We start from the raw sequence: 7,737 nt of genomic DNA, 5'->3' as shown, positions 1-7,737 counted from the left end.
TGGGTGCATCATTTGCCCACCGGCTGCACTCACTAAGCCAAGATCATCCCTAGTTCCCATTTGGAACATACCTTTTCCAATCATATCTGGACTCACAAAACTATGTGTAGCTCCAGTATCAAATAATACATGTGTTTCCACACCACCAATACATAAGGTCCCTACATAAGACCTTCTCTAAGTATCTAGTCCATCCTAGATTCCATACCATGCCATTCTAATAAATTTTAAAATTTAGAAAGAATGGGTTTTAGAATTTTACCAGTGATCGCCTTGAAGGGTCCGGACTCATCCACATCCCTTGAAAGCTCATAGACTCGAGGTGCTGAAGTTTGGCCTTGTTTGTGGTCTGGCCGGTTGTTCTCAACCCGGCCCTTGCCTTGTCCAGTTTGTAACTGGGGACAGTCCACACGGAAATGCCCTTTCTTACCACACTGATGACAAGTCCTGGCTTCACTGGTCGAGCCTTGCCCACGGTTCCTATCCGGACCAGGACAATCCCGAGCTGAGTGATCCATCTTGCCACAACGGGTACAAGCTCCCATTGCCTTCCAGCACTCTCCTCCATGGTGTTTACCACACTTGGGACACTCTGGCCTACCACTTGAGGTTTTACCCCCTTCAGCCGCATCCCTCTTTCTCTTCTTGTCACCACTCTGACCAGAAGACACCACCACACTCTTAAGCTTATGTTTGTTCTCCTCAGCCAGATTGGTCTCCAGCATTGCCATCCTTTCCACCAACTCAAAGACTGTGTTGAAGGTACGGACTGAGCAATAAGTCTTAAGCTCAGGCCTCAAGCCCCTTATGAACCTGCGGACCTGAACCTTCTCATCCTCAAGTTCCTTACCCACATACCTCCTGAGCCGGTTGAACTCTTCCTCATACTCCCTCACTGACCGCTTGCCCTGAACCAAGTCCAGGAACTTAGCTTCCAAACGGTCCCATGCTTCAGCTGGAAAGTACTTGTGGTTGAACTCAACCTCAAAGTCAGAGAACTTCACAATGGAACCATTGGTGCGCTTGTCTAGGGACAGCCACCAGTTGTGTGCATCTCCCTCCAGGAAGTGCACTGCTATGTCTCTCTGGTACTCCTCAGGGCACCTTGTAGACCTGAAGTTCCTAGCCAGCCGGTCCCTCCACTCATCTGCCTCCATGGGATCAGCACTTCCAGCAAAGTGTTTGGTTCCCAAACGGGTGATGTGCTCAAGCACCTTCAGGTAATCAACCTTCTTGGTTGTCCCAACTGGTGGATCTAACTCAATCACCTCAGCAAGAGGCGCCACATATCCACCAGTCACACCAACTCCAGGAGCTATCACAGATGCTTGAGTAGTCTGACCCATAGAGGAATTCACAACTGGTGTGAACACTTGTGTCATAGCCAGCATCTGACTTCCCATCAACTTGATTGCATCAAGTATCTGCTTCATGGTTGGTTCAGCCATTGTTTCATCCGGTCCAATCCTCCCATCTCCTTGGATGTTTGGATCAGCCCGGTTACCAGTCTCTGAGGACTCAGCCTCACCTTCCTGATCATTCCTTTGCTGCCCACCTGTTGCTCCTAGCTGACTTCCAGCTGCATTCAGTGATTGCCCGGTCTCGTCCAACTGTCTGTTCTCTCCACCCAGCTGAACCTCAGTCTGATTCACTTGGGTTTCAGTCAGGATAGCCTCACTGGTCTGGCCAGTAGGTGGAACTGACAGCAACAATTGCGGATTGGGCACTGAGGCATCTCCTGCTCCGGACGCCCCTGTCCCCTCCTTAGTCTTCCGAGACTTCTTCTTAGTTCCCTTAGGACAACAAAGACAAAACACAAGGCAAAGGTTAGATTAACATTTTTATTTGCAAACCTCAAGCAATATCATGTTAACCAAAACCCAAAAAACCTGCCATGAAACCCAGCCGGATGTGTGATGACCTGCCCTAACCCAACATCCTAGAATCATGCATGCTCTGATACCAACTTGTAAGACCCAAACCTGGATCCCATGATCCAACCAAGTCCGCGGCCTTACCTAAACATCTAAGTGCAATTCAGCCGGTTAAGGTCCAATCTTTACTTAGTCATTTTTCAATCATTTGAGGTTCATACATTAATAAAAACAATGCGGAAGCTTAAGGCAAACATCATATTATATATATGTCAAATGTGATCCATACAAAGTATTCAAATCATTCAGTTGCACAATAGGCTATGATAAATCCAAATGTAAACAACAAGTACTACATCACACATCCCACACGGCCAAGGTCTTCATGGCTCCTTAGCCTTACCACGATCCCTGTCAGAACCTGAAATCAAAACCCACAACACATATGCATAAGAATCATGACCGATATCCTAGCAATATACAAACCTAAGCATGGTTCGGACACTTAGCCTATTTCTGGCCGATTTGTGACCCAATCATTTACTCATCCAAAAACCAATTTAACTACATGATAAATCATGATAATCCATGATTAAGAGAATGGTCCAAGCGGATTTCCCAGAACCGGCCTTGATCATATTGATCTTGGCCATGAACAACCTAACCGGCCTCATGGTACCATCTCGAAATCAAGGTTATAAAATTATTCTATCACTTTGATAATTCATTATAAATCCCCACTAAGAGATATCAAACGCCAAATCCCAATAACTCCCACTGGAAGCATGAGATCGGATCATACATGCTCAACCAAGGCCATGGAGAGATTACTCTGATCTAACCAAGCCCTGGTGGCATGTCCATGAGTTTAAACCCATAGATAACTTCAGAATATGATAGAGAAGAGATATATTGACAGAGAAAGAACAATAGATGCAACCATCCACACGTGGATCAAACGGCCAAACCACCCGGATGGATGATTCATGGCGGTTTGTACTTGGTTTGCATCCAGTACCTTAGGTGTGTGTTCGGAAGCCCCCACACTCTTCTCTGCAGCCTTCTCCTTTCCTCTGGTATCCATTTCCGATCAGGTATTCCTTGCCCACGGCTTAGAACTCACCGGAAACACCTTTGCTTCACACGGACTGCCTTTGCGGTCTCACTTCTCTTTTCTCTCTTTGATTCTGTAGAGATTTGGGCAGAGTTTCCCCTTATGTTTCTGATGAATTATGTCGACAGAGGAGGGGTTTATTTATAGGGAAGAGGCTTGCCAACCGTCCGGACGATGTGATTGGCCATTTGGCCAACAGACACCTTTTCGCCCAAAACCGCTCAACCGCTTTGCAAACCGTCCCTTTCTTCCTTTGGGCTGATCGATCTCAAGCCCAAATGCTTGTCCACAAGCTCAGCTCCCTTGCCCAAGCAACCTAGACCCAACGGACACCCATGACCAGCATCCGGTCCATGACCATCACTCATGGTCCGCAATGACCGGTCAAGACTCCATCACTCCATCCAGCTGAGTTCAGCTGAGTACTAGTTGCCTGAGCTGAGTGAGCTACTCCTCCAGCTCCTGTGAGCTGCCCAAGACTGTGTGAGCTCCCTACCAGCTCAACCTAGCTGATTGAGCTGCTTCCGGACCATGTCCAGCTTCCGGATCACTCATCCAGCTACTATTTCCTTCTTTTCTTCTTATTCTGGTTAAGTCTCAGCTTCCTGATGCACTTAACCCTTAGTTTAGACCATGATACGCTTGCCTTTAGGTCTTTGTAACCTGGCCAGCCCATCTCCCTGCACCATGGCCTGTCCGGATGCCTTAGTTAGAACTAGGGACATGACAACGAGGGTCACGATATCTACTCATAACAGAGAAAGGAGATCGAAAAGATACATTTAACAGAGGAAGAGAAGTTTCTAATAATGGTATGCGGCGAGATTTGGGATGTTTTGACAATTCAAAAGGTTTTTGTATCGTTAGGTGTGAATTACGTCGTCACGATGACCCGATAAAGCTTGCTTTGAGGTTTTTAAGGCTAAATAAGTTTGATAACCTAACAGTGGTTGTTTGATTCTTGTCGGCTGATGACATAGCGATTGTCGCTCCTCCGGTGGAGGATCAACGGTGTTGTAGTTCGACGGCATAATCAAGATTATGAAAGCAAACAAGATATTTAAGCTTGGTCGGTAACTACATACATATCCAATTTGTATGCTTGGTCGGTCGCTATTTTGTCCACTTTTTAAACAAGCAAATATTTTCGTAATATGAACATTAAAATATACAATATTAAACACTTAAGGTGAATTAGAAACCAACACTCGTTCAACATGAAAATAGTATTACATATTTGTTCACTTTTCAGAATATCATAACTATAGTACAAATTTTAAAATCAGTATTTGATAGATTAATAAATTTTATCGATTTCAAGTTGTGTCAATTCAAAATATGATATAAATCGATAAAATAATAAGATAATATCTTACTGAAGATCTCAACAAATATATAGTCCCACTAGAATCATAATTTAATAATTTATATATATAAAGTTTCTATAAGTATAGATAATATATTCTATTGCTTGATTTAGATTTACAATGGATTTTATTATTATTTTATAATATCTAAAAATTATCTCTAAAATACATTTAAATTTTCTAATATATATCTCATGTACATCAAATAATATAATGAAAATGATATATAGATCGAGTGTATAAAATTTAATGAATATATAACAGTAAAATCAAGTATTTTTCTTATTATACAGAAATATTTTCAAAACATATCTTTATATATAAAGTTAGCTTATTTTATCTCATTCGGGGTTTCTTCGCCACATGGCATGTATATCCCATCCTGAGCCGTCCGATTTTAATTTTGAATGGGCTACTGAAAGTTATTGTAAAAACGTGCTATTTCCCCACGAGAAGTATCGCATCCTCCAAGATGTCTCCCAAACTATGACCTCATCTTATATGTCCACGAGATAAAAGTTCGAAATCTATTTCCCCATAGAACTTTAGAAAACCTCTTATATCTCTCTGACATATAAGTTGAAGATCCTTAACCCCATAAAATCAAATTTATCTGGTTAAACCTATAAACCAAAACTATTTTCGTTAATTAAACCCGATTAAAACCTGATTTAGATCTGATTGCAGTAATTAAACAAGAAAAGAAAGATAAAGACCTGATTTGGATCTGGTTTAATTACTGTAATTGGATCGAAATCAGGTTTTAATCGGGTTTAATTAACTAAAATGATTTTCGTTTATAGGTTTAACCAGATAAATTTGATTTTATGGGGTTAAGGATCTTCAACTTATATGTCGGAGAGATATAAGAGTTTTTCTAAAGTTCTATGGGGAAATAGATTTCGAACTTTTATCTCGTGGACATATAGAATGAGGTCATAGTTTAGGAAATATCTGGGAGGATGCGATACTTCTCGTGGGGAAATAGCACGTTTTCCCGCATTTTCACATAGATCACTTATTTTTCTTCTCTTGGACCAGTGGACTCTAATTAGTAATGGGCTTCTATGGGTCTTTACGGCTTGGGGAAAAGCTGGACACGTGGCAGGTGAATTATAGTTTACGTTTGACTTTTTACTTCTAGAGTGTTGGACCTCTTATTTTGTCTTTTGTTATTACAGTTTGCCGTAGTTTAGGATTTCAAAAGACGTTTTTGTTCAGACTAATCATGTGTAGGGTTTCATCATCTTCCTAATTTTAACATTCATAGGTAAGAAGCCGTCGATCAACTCACTGTAACGTATCTCATTTGCAATTAAACATACTTTAATCCGAGTTTTAACGTGATTTCCCCCACCTCCCACTCTCAAACATTCAATCGGACTTATCCTCTCCCAATCAAACCGACGGAATCTCCAAATATAAATCTTCTAGCGATGACATCACATCTTCACCAAATGGAGAAGAATAGTCTCTGTTAATTACCCACTCCGAGAATGGCTAATTCTTTCATCATTCTGGCAGATTTGAAAACAGGGATCTGCCAGTCTCCAAGGTCTTCCGATCCTTTCACCCTCTCGATCACTCTCGAACTTTCGTTGATTTCAAAATTTTAGTGTTTCGTTCTTTGTTTATTTTTTGAACAATGAAAGGATTGATCTTTTGGTTTTAACACGTTTGATTATAATTTTCTGTGCAGGAAGATGACAGGCTTAGAGTATGTGAGCAGTGATGCTACTGAGATTGCCCCGACAAGGTTATATCGTGGACGGTACGGTATACCACGCTCCACAGTTTTGTAGTATCTTTGCAGCTCGAGGTGTATGTTTCTTCATTCTTTCTTTTTTTTTTGGACAACGTTTCTTCATTCTTTCTATTTACGTTTATGTGCTGCTTAGAGGGCAAAGACTAAGCAAAGATGTAACGACACAATTTTTTCAAACCAAGAATTGGTTTATTTATTTATTTCTTGGACCAAATATTTATTTAAACCGGTGGTGAGTTGTTTCAATTAATTAATTGAGTGATCATATACCTAAGTATATAAGTGTACTTAGCATCCTCTTCTCCTCTCCATTTAGCTGTCGTCAGTGTCAACTTAGACAGATAGAGGTCAGCCATGTTTCTCCTCCCTCCTTGTTGATATCTCTCCCCCATGTCATCTCTGTATTGTATTAGCGTGGAGATTCATTGTCATCACCAGCCACCTCTCCTCATCTCACCGGAGCTAATCGCATCTCCTTTATGGTAGCCGTGCAACAGATCCGAGACTTAGACTTAGATGTGGAGAAGAGCGCACGCACACGGAGCCACCACGACACGTCCGGTGCTGATCACCACCGTCCATCACCATAGAGCCACCGCCAGGATGTCACTTTATCTGCTTGTCACACCGGAGCCACCATGTATGGATTGAGACATAGACTTGTCGTTAAGGATCAACCACCATTGTATTATGGATGTCATTCTTATTATCCGAGAAGCGTAAACGTGGGGAGAATGACGGAGCCACCGTCTCATTACCGCTGACCACCGATCCACACTATCTTGTGTTGTTAGTCACCATAGATGGAGCCCACGTTTCCAAAGTGTGAGATCCACTAACGTAATTCCAAGCCGTAATAGCTAAGTGACCTTTTCTCTATTCCTTGTATCGCAAGATACCTTTGTAGAATGAAACCTAATCATAAATTGTGCATGGTGTAATCTTATGATTTAGGTGATACTTAATCAACAAGTAATTCATGACAAATTTCGGTCACGGTTTGTTAGGCGAGGATATTCGTTTTCCAATTCATTTCTGATCTCTGTTAAGGTGAGGGTCTGTTCCGTAAATTCCGTACCACTATAGAATTCTTCCTATCATAGTTTAGATTTCGAAACATGAATTGATTATGTTTGAGCAAGCGACGCAGATATGGTGTGCGGGGGCCAGAGACGTTTAAGCTAGTGACGCAGATTTTGTGTGGGCGGGGTGCAGAGACGTTTGCATATCTACGCATGTCAATTGGTGACAGCTTGTCCTGTGGAAGAGTTGTTAAAGGGTGAGGTCATGGGTTTGAACCTCACCAACAACCTAATTATGGTGTTAGTGAAAACTCATAATGGAGGGTTTGGGGTCGGTGCCTTACAGGGTTGTGAAATCTGGGATCCGCAGGACGGGTTGTCACAAAAGTTTTTTTCTAATTTTTTGTTGCTGCTAAAGTGTTTTTTGTTTTCTTCTCTTTTTCCTTAAAGTCGGGCTTTTTATAATATTTAGAAAGTTTTCTCTGTAACTGCCTTAAAGTTCGAGACTATTAGGCAGGGTAAGATTTTATTTTCTTCAATAAGTTGGTTCTGTCTCAGTTTCATGTGATGTAAATCTTTTCTGCTACTAAGAGTT

General features: G+C 41.6%; 1 long non-coding RNA gene across 1 annotated transcript; it reads left to right on the top strand.

The window, feature by feature from the left end:
- The first annotated feature begins 6,446 nt into the window (after positions 1-6,446).
- Positions 6,447-7,699, top strand: LOC130503913 (uncharacterized). The gene is made up of 2 exons (XR_008941067.1): positions 6,447-7,170; positions 7,271-7,699. It is a non-coding gene; the product is annotated as an uncharacterized LOC130503913 (long non-coding RNA).
- Positions 7,700-7,737: the final 38 nt, after the last annotated feature.

The sequence above is a fragment of the Raphanus sativus genome, unplaced genomic scaffold (assembly GCF_000801105.2).
Source record: "Raphanus sativus cultivar WK10039 unplaced genomic scaffold, ASM80110v3 Scaffold1225, whole genome shotgun sequence".
Taxonomy (NCBI): Eukaryota; Viridiplantae; Streptophyta; class Magnoliopsida; order Brassicales; family Brassicaceae; genus Raphanus; species Raphanus sativus.
Note: the sequence above shows the minus strand (reverse complement) of the source record. Positions and strands in the feature narration are given on the sequence as shown.